The sequence below is a fragment of the Ambystoma mexicanum genome, chromosome 13 (assembly GCF_040938575.1).
Source record: "Ambystoma mexicanum isolate Mex_15411 chromosome 13, UKY_AmexF1_1, whole genome shotgun sequence".
Classification (NCBI taxonomy): Eukaryota; Metazoa; Chordata; class Amphibia; order Caudata; family Ambystomatidae; genus Ambystoma; species Ambystoma mexicanum.
In genome coordinates, this window is record NC_090938.1 from 382,543,783 (window position 1) to 382,555,762 (window position 11,980).

The window sequence follows — 11,980 nt, forward strand, 5'->3', positions numbered from 1 at the left end:
TGGAAATTGCACATACCTCTGCCATTGCACATCAGCCCTGACCTGCTGCACCTCTTGCTATTCAAAAAGTATTGAAACCCCCACAGTGCTCTCTGTGCACCTCAATTCTGTCCAGCAGCGATCCCTGATATTCTTTGACTGGAACTTAACTTGCACCCAACTATACCAAAGCACTTTTGATCTTACCACAAGCGACCCCCCCCCGTCCACTCCAGCTCGCAGACCCACATACCAGGAATGGGGCACATGTGGAGTTGAGCAGCCGCAAGAAGGCAAATGTTAATTGGGCCATGAAGGAACTGAGGGCTGAGAACCTGAGCGTTTCAGGGGTTGTTTGCCATGTTGGGAAGGAGGAAGACAGAAGCTGGTGGCCATGGTGAGAGCTACTGTCCCTTGCCTACAAGATGCTAAGCTCCCTCCTACACACCTGACGAGTGGCCCCCTTAGAGCCATTCCTGTGCCAGTCTTTGAAAGACCTGCTCTCCATGCAGTCCACTTGTTGAGAGCCTAGTAAGACATACCCCTGTAGGTAACAGAGCTGTTCCCTGTCCCAGAGGGACACAAGACCCCCTAAAACACCCGAGGGCTTAGTGAGAGATTCCCATAGTGGGAGATACTTCCTGTGATAAGGAAACCTTTGTCCTTATCCCAGGAAGTGAGCACCATACTGCCCACCTGAAGGTCCAGTAGAACTTCCTGAGACGAGTAGAGCCTTGTCTGGGGAGGTTCTGAGCCTGCCTATCTGAGAGATATGGGGATACTGAAATTGTCAAGCTCTGTGCCGGAGTAGCAACATGAGTCCTCCCCTGCCTGTTTGAGGGCCAGGCTAAATATTCTCCATGCAGTTAGTTTAGTCCTTCTCTAAAGAGAGCATAGCCACCATCCTTCCCATCTGATGGTCTAGTAATAGACACACTCGTCCTTGAGGGGAGTTTGGTGCTAAAATGTCTCCGACCCTTCTGAGGGCCCTGCAAGTGACCCCTTGCCCTTCCTCAATACCACGGGTGCTCCTATAGGACCCCACTATCCTTCCCCTATCTGTGAACCTGTTCTGATTAACTGTTTTTATTCTTAGGCGGTGGAGCAGTTTGGTGGAATAGACCTTTTGGTGGCCAATGCTGCAGTCAATCCCGTTGAGGGAAACCTGTTGGATTCGACTAATGAAGTGTGGCACAAGATAGGGAATGTATAATGAAATACTGTTCAAAATACATATTTGAAGAGGAGGTTGTTGCACACAGAGAGCTAGCTGGCATGATTGGGAGGTGGGATATGATATGATATGGCATTTATAACACGCCTATACACAAGTGTTTCAAGGCGAGACGAGGCAAGGGAGGGGGAACAGAGGGAAGACAGAGACAACGATCTTACTAGGCCAGCTGTCATTCAGAACGCGCAAGTGCAAAAGAGCAGGGAAGATTTTCGCTCTGAAACACTTGCATACGAGGGCAATATAAATAAAATATCATTTGATTAAAGTGTGCAAGTAGCGCAGTTGAGGATTCTGTCCATGTTAGCCACAAAGTGGAGTGGGAGGCCCACAAGTTGGCTGGAGTGATCATATAGATGACTGAGTACAAGATTAGTTATTTTGTAGAGTGCTGGGTGAGGACAGATTTACTTAAAGCCCAAAAGGTTTAGTCAGGCCACAGTGGCAGTCAATGGGCCTCATTATCATTTACGAAAAAAATACCTTGAAAACAAGCAAACTAACATCAAATAAAATTTAACGAAAGCTGAGAAAAAGGCAATAGATACACTTTCCAAAAATGAGGAAATGGTTGTGAAGTCAGCTGACAAAGGAGGGAACATTGTGCTTATGAAGAAACAAGATTACATAACAGAAGGAACCAGACAACTAAAGGACACTAAATGTTACTCAACACTACAAAAAAACCCAATTAGAGACCTACAAGCTCAATGGAATCAAATGGCAAAACATTGGGAAGAAATGGGCCTACTGACGGAAGAAGAAACAAAGTATCTGGTAATAGACAAACCTGTCATGCCAATAATATATTTCCTTCCAAAAATACACAAAAAGTACAAGACGTTTCCACCATGTAGACCCATCATTAATGGGATAGGTTCTTTAACAGAAAGAATCTCAGAATATATAGACTTATATCTACAGCCCCTAACAACAGGGCTAGCCTCTTATTTACGAGACACGAAACACGTGATACAACAAATGGAATGTATACCGTGGGAAGCAGAATATTTATTTGCGACGTTGGATGTGGTGTCACTTTACAACAGCATCCAACACACAGAAGGAATGGAAACAACGGAATTCTTCTTGAAAACAAGGTCTATTTCATTTCTTAATCAGAATAATATGATTCTAGAGATGCTAAACTTCGTTCTGTCAAACAACATTTTTTTGTTTAATCAAGTCCTATATAAGCAGGAACAAGGAACTGCCATGGGGGCGAAATTTGCCCCATCATATGCGAATTTATTTATGGGCCATTTTGAATTAATCCATGCCTGGCAACATGAGGCATTCATAGAAAACAAAAGTGTCTACTGGGGTCGTTACATAGACGATATCCTTGTGATATGGCATGGAAACAAAACAAGCCTCCTGAAATACATTTCCTATCTTAATGATAATAATCACAATATCAAATTCACAGAAAAAATCAGCTCAGAAGAAATAGAATTTTTAGATCTACTATTGTACACAGATGGTGATAAGATACTAACAGACTTGTATATTAAACCCACAGCAGTCAACAACAAGCTACACGCACAAAGCAACCATCCAAAATACACCATAAAGAACATCCCATATGGAGAAATGCTTAGAATAAAACGCAATTGCAGCTTGGATACCAGGTACCAAAAACATCTAACAGATCTAAAAGAAAACTTTATACAGAGAGGATATGAAGAAGATTCTCTTAACCATGCAATTCGGAAAGCAGAAAAAGTAACAAGAACCAGCCTATTAATTGAAAAACGGAAAGTAAAGAATAAAGAAATGAAAACCCATTTCATTACAACATTCAGTAGTGAAATATACAACATAAAGAAAACTTTGAATAAACATTGGAACATTCTATTCACAGATGATACACTCAGCACCATTATTGAAGAAAAACCATCAATGGTATTTAGAAAAGCTCCAACTTTGAAAAAGAAATTAAGTCCGAGTCATCCAAGGAACCCAGTAAAGGTCTCCTTGAGTAGTTTTTTGAAAGTGCCGGCACCAACAGGATCCTACAAATGCAGCAAATGTTTAATTTGTTCACACATGATAAATGGAATCAAACAAATTAAATTACCCACTGGAAAAACGATTGACATCAAACAATTTATAAACTGCAGAAGCCAATATGTAATCTATGCTATACAATGCATTTGCAACAAGAAATACATCGGAAGTACGATAAGAGAAATTAGAATACGGATATTGGAACATCTTAGAGCAATCAAGAACGGGGATGCAAGGTACCCAATGGCCATACACTTTGCAAAAGAACATCAACAATCAGACATCAAGGACATCAAAATCATTGGACTGGAAAAAATCGAGCAACCTGAAAGAGGAGGAGACAGAGAACTTATATTAAGGAGAATGGAGTCAAAATGGATTTGTATAATGGATACATGCCATACTGGTCTAACCACAGATCCAGAGATGGCAAACTGGTTATAAAAACACCATTGATTGTATATGTGCATTATCCTAAGTACCTCTCTGTCTACCACTGAAAGCATGTATAAGCAACTTGTTGTTCATTTATACATAGAGTCTATATACACTATACCACATACACTGAAATATAGCAAATGGAAAGTTGGATCCAACGTGTTGATGCCATCACACACGTATAGATATAACAATATTTATAGACACAACTAAATTAAAGAAGACATTAGTGTTAGCTTAGGGGTTCTTTGAAAATAAATCCATTCTTTTGCAAATTAGCAATGCTACCTGAAAAATTTAAATCCAAGATGGCCGCCGCACGTTTTTTGACACGTATGACGTCATCGCGGCACATTACGCGATGACGTCATTACGCTACGTGCTCCGCGATATATAAACAGAAGCAGATTTGAGGTAAGATGCATCCGGGAACCACGGATGCACAGAGGCAATCGTACCGAGAGAAAGGAACATCTTTGAATCCATAAGAATCTACACACAAGGTAAACACTATAGCAATTTATAATAATTTTTTCTAGAAATGTAAAGGGCTATCTCATAGAGGGTGCATATATTCAATCATAAACTGTATACCAATGCAAAAGCAGAATTCATACTAGTAAAAATGGACTAATGCTAAAATGCCATTATATATAATCTAGGATGGATACAGCACACTGTCTAGGACAGCAAAGACTGCTTTGCTGTTCAGAAATATAACACATTAATAGCCAGTATTAGAGTGTGAACCAAAGCATGTGAGCTTTGTGCATTTTTCTTATAGAAAAACAGAAGAAAAAAGGGATAAAGAACAAAAGGAAGACAAATAGAGAGCCGATGAGAGAGAAAATTGAATACCAATCAATACTTAATCAGAATTATGAAAAACATGACAAGGGTGAGTGTATGTCCTCTTCTCAGATAGAAGTGGTTATGAAACTAGAGGTTTTATGCACTTAAGTCTCTGTTTATTTACATAGAATGTATGAATTTGGGTTCTTTTTTCATTTTAGAATCTCCCCTGAGGAACCGTGGCTAAAGTCATGGGGAAACACGTGTTGGGAGACAATCTGGGAGACAAAGTTTATTTATTGAAACTTTAAGTGCATTGAGTATCCAGAACCTATACTGAATAAACAAATTGGAATTAACATAACCAAGTGATTGAGTAATTCTTCCCAAGGAGCGCACTAAAGGGTACCAACTTTATCTTTAGGTCTCATTACAAGTTTGTCGGTAGCCGTGCGTGTTCTAAGGGCACAGCTACTGGCCCCGCCATCCGCGATTGGGCAATAACCGGCCCATTACGAGTTGAATGGGTCGGTAATTGCCCATTCGCGGGTGACAGTATTGCCAGGCTCCCGATCCCCATTGTGCCCCATGGGGCAGAATGGGGGGTGGGGAGCATGGTTGCACCAGCCAGCATCGTTAATACCGGTGCTGGTTGTAGTGATACACAAAATTGCAACCTTGCCAATCAGGGCTTTAGATGACAGCATTAGCCGCTGAAAGCCAATAGTGTATTCAAAGTATGTGCTAAAAATGCTGACAGTAGTCTGTTGTAGCACTTCCATTATGCAGTAGTGAGCTACAAGGAATATGCAGGCCTAGTATGAAATAGGTCACATTATGCATTGTTGATAGACAGGCAGGGAGAGGGCCCCTAGCTCTGTAGCTAATAGGTATTTTTGGAGTGTTTGGAACATCATGGCACCTATATAGCGCTTAGATAGCCAGTCTTAAGCGCTATAAACACTAAGCTATGAGTGCATGCCTTTTAGAGCTTGCAGATGGGGTTAATACATCCCTGCTTCCCTTAGAATATTCAGCCTCACTAACGGTAGCCCTGGCTCCAAGCTAATCTTCCTTTTCTCTGGGAAGGTACTGATAAGACATTCCTCAGCCTTCGCAGATGGGAACCAGGGAGGGGTAGGAGCGAGCAGGGAGCCTCTCAGAGAGAGTTGGGTTTTTTCCATGAGCCAGTTGCACAGGGAAAGTTCTGGAACTGTGCGTCATGGTGACTGACAGCACGAGATTATAAAATATCCATGCACACATGACTCGGTGGGAGATCGTCCTGTGGACTTGATTCATGCACGGTCAAGTGCCCGGAATTGGCTCTGACGATGTCCTCCAGCATTGTTTTTCTGAGCGGGGCTTGTTTTTACAGCTAGCTTATGAAAAGCCAAGGTCTCCCAGTGCTGATTAAAGGGACGTAAGACTGTGTTTCTCTATGTTTCTCTATATTTCTCTATGTTTCTCTATGTTTATCTAAGTTCCATGTTTCACTATATTTTGCATTGCTCTATGTTTTATGCTTTGTAATATTCTTTAACTTGAATCCCAAATGTATATGAAATTCACTGCTTAGAATAAATAAGCTAAAACTTTGAGGGTGTCATTTGTCACTAGCATGAGATCACTGCTCAGCACAATAGAACCTGTATTTTGGGCTGAATTGGGTATTTTTGCTCTCAAAGGGCTGGCCCCGAGGAAGATTTTGCCCATATCAAGACATTTGGTGGCAGCTTTGTGGGATTTGTGAAGAGCAGTGCCGTGCTGTGACATGACAAATTGTGTGAGAGAACACAGTGTAGAGTGGGGAGCAGGCTGTCGCATTTCCTTGGTGGTCTCACTGCAGCTCTGAGACTTCAAAAGGCAGCAATGTTGTGTCGGCTTGCCGTGGCCGATAGCTTGTGTGGTTAAGACTCCCTTCAGTAAATCAGTCGTGACTGACTTATTGCTTGGGATGGAGCCAGGGAGTACAAGGCGATAAACAAGCGGGAAATGGCTTTGTTTAAAGCGCTCCGATGAATGGTCAAGAAAGATGTATGCTCAATTAGAAAAGAATTTTATCATGCGGTTTCCCCAGTTTAAAGTTGTAATTTGAAATGCATAGTGAGACGGAGTTCTCATCTCTATTCTGTCATGAGGGCAGGGAAAAATAATTGCAAGGATTTGACATGCAAATTGTGAATAGTGATTTAACCATTGACTCAGCCCCAGTGTGCTAGCGAGTGGGGGCTGTAATGTTCGGAGGCGAAGGTTCGCTTTTTTGATGTATGCTTTTGAAGTGTTGGCATTCCTGAATAATGAGGAGAATGAGTAACATCTGTGCTGAGAGCCTAAAGGGTTTGTGTTATTCTTTTGGCAACTGTAAAATTCCATGTGCTGGTGGTGGCAAATTCTGTTTTAAAGGAAACACATTAAAATGGTTATATTGCATTTTAAGCTGTGCCATGCTTTTAATGGGTGAGAGACTCACTTAAAAAGAAAGTGAGTGAATGTTATTTGGATTTTCGATTTTTGTGTATTGATTTGAATTTGCAGAATCAGTTTGCAATGGTTTGGGGGGAAAAACAATTTATATTTTTCTAAATTGCCCCTGGAGTATTTTTAACTGTTCCCATGCTATGCCATGGATTTGTGCTGTTGCCTTATAAGTGATGCATGATTTGGAAATAGTGACCTGTTGACTGTGATACATGATGAAAAAATGTTGTTGACACATTAAACAGCCCACAAGTAATATAGATTGTGGGTTGCTCTTGCAGGAAAACAGTGCAGGGAGCTGCACTAAACATTGGCATTTTTATTTTTTAAATGCACTGAAATAAGTGGTTATATTTTGGCAATGGTACAACAGAATGAAAAATCTGTGTGTGATAAGATAGCACAAAGATTTAGTGGGTTGTGGGTTCATTTGAAAAATCGCACTGTAAATTGGAGTGAATTTGTGAAGCTAAACTACAAGGTTACAAGGAAGAAAAAAAAACGTATGCTTTTAAATGGGACATTAATCAGTTTAAAACAGGCATAAAGACGCTTTGACATTTTGCAAAATTACATGGAGTAGAATCTGATGACAAGGAAAGTGCCTCTTTTGAAAATAAGAGTCTTGCTGTGTGTGCAGAGCTTGTGCCTTGAAGCTGTTTTGGGCGAGGTGCGCGAAAGGAAGGCAAACAAAAGCAGAAACAGTACAAGAAAGAGTTAATCTGGATGAACTGTCTGAAACGAGTGCCTTTCCATTGAAGCCGCCACAGTGTAAGAGTTATAGAGCAAAAAGAGATAAGCTGCGTGCTCATGGCGCTGCCAGGTGCACACGAAAGATAAACAATGCCTGCATTCCTGAGGAAGGAGGTGCAAAGACAGAGAGCTGTTCAGAAGTAAAGAATTTGCCCAGTGACACTGTGGTAGGGAACAAAGGCATGCAGGATGGCAGACGGGCACATCACATCTGAACATTAACCTATGCATCTGTGAATGGGCCAAGAAAAGACAGCTGCCCATTCCAACAGACATTACTGTGCAAACCGCATTCCAATGTGATGTGATGTGATGTGAAGTGAAACGCTATTGCTGTGCAAGCTGCATTCCAATGCTCCATGTGATGTGAACTGAAGTAAAGCGCTGTGCACTGGAGAAGAAACCTCTAGGCGCTTTGAGAAGAGAAAATACACATCTGGCAAACTGCAAGCAACATTGCCAGGGATGGAGTAACTGACAAAGACATTATGGCATTCCAGATGGAAGCAGAACTGACAAAAGTGCTTAGCCGTTTTGCAAGAGACAACATGCAGAGCGGGGCTTTGAAGGACAACATGAACACTGCACATTAGCCATGATCCAGAAGCCTCATGGCTTAGTGCAAGAATGAATGATTTGTTGAAGCAACAAAAGAAACTGACTTAGACTGTTGCACTCAAAGGGGTAGTCCAAGAAACAGCAAACCCCCTTTGAAAAAATGACAAGTGAAAAAAACCAGAGGCTTGAAAGACACTGCCTGTATGGAGAAAAAAAAAAAAAAACATAAACAAAGCTGCTGCTTGTACAACTGTAGGCGGTATTGGACTGAAAGACTTTACCTTTGAAAAATGGAGTGATGCCAGCAGGGCAAACTAAATCAAGATCATGGGACACTGGAAGCAAGTTGGCGCCTGGCATTGGTGATCGCTTTGGTGAAAAAAGAAAAGCATTGTGCGACCTGGGTACTTATTATATGGCTTTGTAAAAGCACAGATCAGTCTGAGGTACCATTGACCAACTATGATCGCATTGCACAAATGAGTTTGTAATTAGGCAGTTACACCCCGTATGGTTGAGTGTAAATAAGCCCCCAGAAACATGCAGAAGGGTGATAAATAATTGCAGTAGCAATGACAAAGTGTGTAGTTACCTGATGAGACTTTTTGAAGATGGGGGTGGTATTATGGGAAGGGGTGGATAACGCTGATATTGAAGTTTTGATGACATCCTAACATGAAGAATAATGATATTGAACTTTTGATGAAATCCTAACATTTCTGTTTGTATTTTGCCTAGGCAAATAACCAAGAAATAGATTGGGGGGTAGACGTGTGCAAATGCCGGGTGACACTGATCAAGGAAACAGACGCATTCTCAGAGAAAGCGAGCCACTGCCACATGCTATTTCAACTTTAAACGTGCCCTGCACCGCACTCAATGCTGCAACCTGCGAAAAGTGTCCAAAAGAGTAATAACTTCTGCTGAACTGGCACGGTGCAGACTTGGCTAATTATCAAATATTTGATGCTACACATTCAAATGATTCAGTTGCTGGAAATAACTTAATTGACATGGTTTGCCCTTTCTTGTTTAAAGGACTATGGACAATGAGTTGTGGACTGTAACATCAGGCACCACAAACAGCTGTGTGACACAGCAATTGAATGCTAACACATTGAAAAATGGTTTTTAAATGCACTGCTAAGATGAATCTGAAAAAACGAAATGGTTTTACTCTTCCAACTGAATGGCTTTAACCAGAGATGTTTTGCTTTGAAAAAAAAAACTTCTACGATACACGTAGGCAGGAGAATGATTTATGAATTGTTGGGGCAGCAGGATTATGCAAGTAGGAGCGTAATTTATTTTGAGATAAGATGAGTGCGCACATCAAAGTCACCTGTGCGTAGGTTAAGATTCTTAATTGAAGTAATGCTGCCAAGTGTGTGAGCTATAATTTGAAATGGTAATCTTTGAAACACTGGATACTTTTACAGCCAGCTTAAGGCAGGTAAATGAAACCATGACTGACTTGATGTTTGATTTTATGACACAGAGTGTGACACGGTTTTTGTTAAACCAACCAGTTTCATGTTTTTGTGGGGACAGCTGTCTCCAGCACACTAATGCAAAGAGTCACCTTTTGATTGTAGACATTTGGAATAATTCTTTGGAAAAGCGCTACAAATGAGTATCCACATGGAATTGCTAGCGTACTGGCCTGGCACATTGTCAGGCATCTTTTGTCACTGAATGGATACGATTTGTTTAATTTGTCTAATGTGATGTTTTTCTGACCAAGAACTGCAGCGAGTTTCTCGCCAAGATTTTATGGACTATAACTTGACTAATGCATTTGTTTAATGTGATGAAACAGCCACTGCCGGATAGTAGTATGGTGTTTGTGGCTAAAGCTAATATTGTATATGGTAGATATCCCACTTGAAGAAGAGTATTCTCCAAGTCACAATAGGTAGACACTGTGAACATGTTAGATTTTCCAGTAGTAAGGCAACATGTAAATTGTAGGCTGGTAATGCACACCTCCATTATTACAGTGATACACTTAGACATAGATTTATCATGAGGCAATGTTTCCTTAGTACTACCAAGCTGCTACAAATGGAGTCCATTTCTATGGCCCATCACTAGAGTGCGCGTAGCTAGGGAGCTCGATTCATTAATTGCAGGAGCTTTATATGCTTATGACATAGAAACTGTGCACAATAAGCTAGCTGCTATGGGTTCTGATGCCAGCTCTGCTATAGAACTTCTGGCCTGGTGGGGCCCATTGATACGCCCAACACTGCTACAAGTATTGACAACCACTGAAGATGGCAGAATTTTAGGTATGAAGACATTTTTGTCTGCCATAGGGCAGGTCAACAAGACTGCTAAATACACACGATGCATTGTATGGCAAACATTGTTTGATCAGCAGGTGTTGGCTTTTTACTGGGTGGGGGCGACCATCCTCCACACACTGGCACGCAGAGCTACAGTTACCAGCATACATATGGATTGAATTGCTTGCTTTTGATTGCATGAATAACACATGCCATGCTTTGATGTAAATTAGTAGAATTGTTTTTATTTAGATAACCTGGTGCCCATGGGTTCACCTTGTTCACGAAATTAGATGGTTTCTGGGTGGGTTCCACATACATGGGGGAAGTGTCTAGTCACACAGCCCACAGTTACGCTTGAATGCCCTGGGATCAGGGGGAGGTAGGCCCTTAGAGTGAAAGGCTGCCAGGTTTTAGAATTGGTAACCATACATAAATGCAATAGTGCATTGTAGATTAGACTACACTGGATTGCCTTGACATTTTAACTGCATGCTGCTTTTTAACTGACAATCAGTTATACAAAATTGATTTAGGTATTTTTGTGTAGGCCAGGTTTTGGCTAGAGTAAATGTCCATGTTCACTTTGTGTAGGTATTTTTGTGTAGGCCAGGTTTTGGCAAGGGTATATGTCACTGTTCACTTTGTGTACATTTTTGTTTAGGTAGTGTTATACCTTGCATGCCACGCTAACTAACCGCTAGAAGATAGTTTGCTTAAACCTCTTGCAAAGCCCCAAGGTCTTTATCACTGCACTAAATACTATATTGATAGGTATTAGTCAGCATTTGTCGCACAAACGTTGAATAGGGGTGGAATGTAGTGATACACGAAATTGCAACCTTGCCAATCAGGGCTTTAGATGACAGCATTAGCCGCTGAAAGCCAATAGTGTATTCAAAGTATGTGCTAAAAATGCTGACAGTAGTCTGTTGTAGCACTTCCATTATGCAGTAGTGAGCTACAAGGAATATGCAGGCCTAGTATGAAATAGGTCACATTATGCATTGTTGATAGACAGGCAGGGAGAGGGCCCCTAGCTCTGTAGCTAATAGGTATTTTTGGAGTGTTTGGAACATCATGGCACCTATATAGCGCTTAGATAGCCAGTCTTAAGCGCTATAAACACTAAGCTATGAGTGCATGCCTTTTAGAGCTTGCAGATGGGGTTAATACATCCCTGCTTCCCTTAGAATATTCAGCCTCACTAACGGTAGCCCTGGCTCCAAGCTAATCTTCCTTTTCTCTGGGAAGGTACTGATAAGACATTCCTCAGCCTTCGCAGATGGGAACCAGGGAGGGGTAGGAGCGAGCAGGGAGCCTCTCAGAGAGAGTTGGGTTTTTTCCATGAGCCAGTTGCACAGGGAAAGTTCTGGAACTGTGCGTCATGGTGACTGACAGCACGAGATTATAAAATATCCATGCACACATGACTCGGTGGGAGATC

The 11,980-nt window shown here is 41.4% G+C and overlaps 1 long non-coding RNA gene across 1 annotated transcript in view; it reads left to right on the forward strand.

The window, feature by feature from the left end:
- Positions 1 to 11,630, forward strand: part of LOC138521233 (uncharacterized) — a 522,572-nt gene extending 510,942 nt beyond the window's left edge. Inside the window, exon 5 of the long non-coding RNA XR_011282976.1 lies at positions 8,984 to 11,630. This is a non-coding gene — a long non-coding RNA (uncharacterized lncRNA). The remainder of the gene's footprint in view (positions 1 to 8,983) is intronic.
- Positions 11,631 to 11,980: the final 350 nt, after the last annotated feature.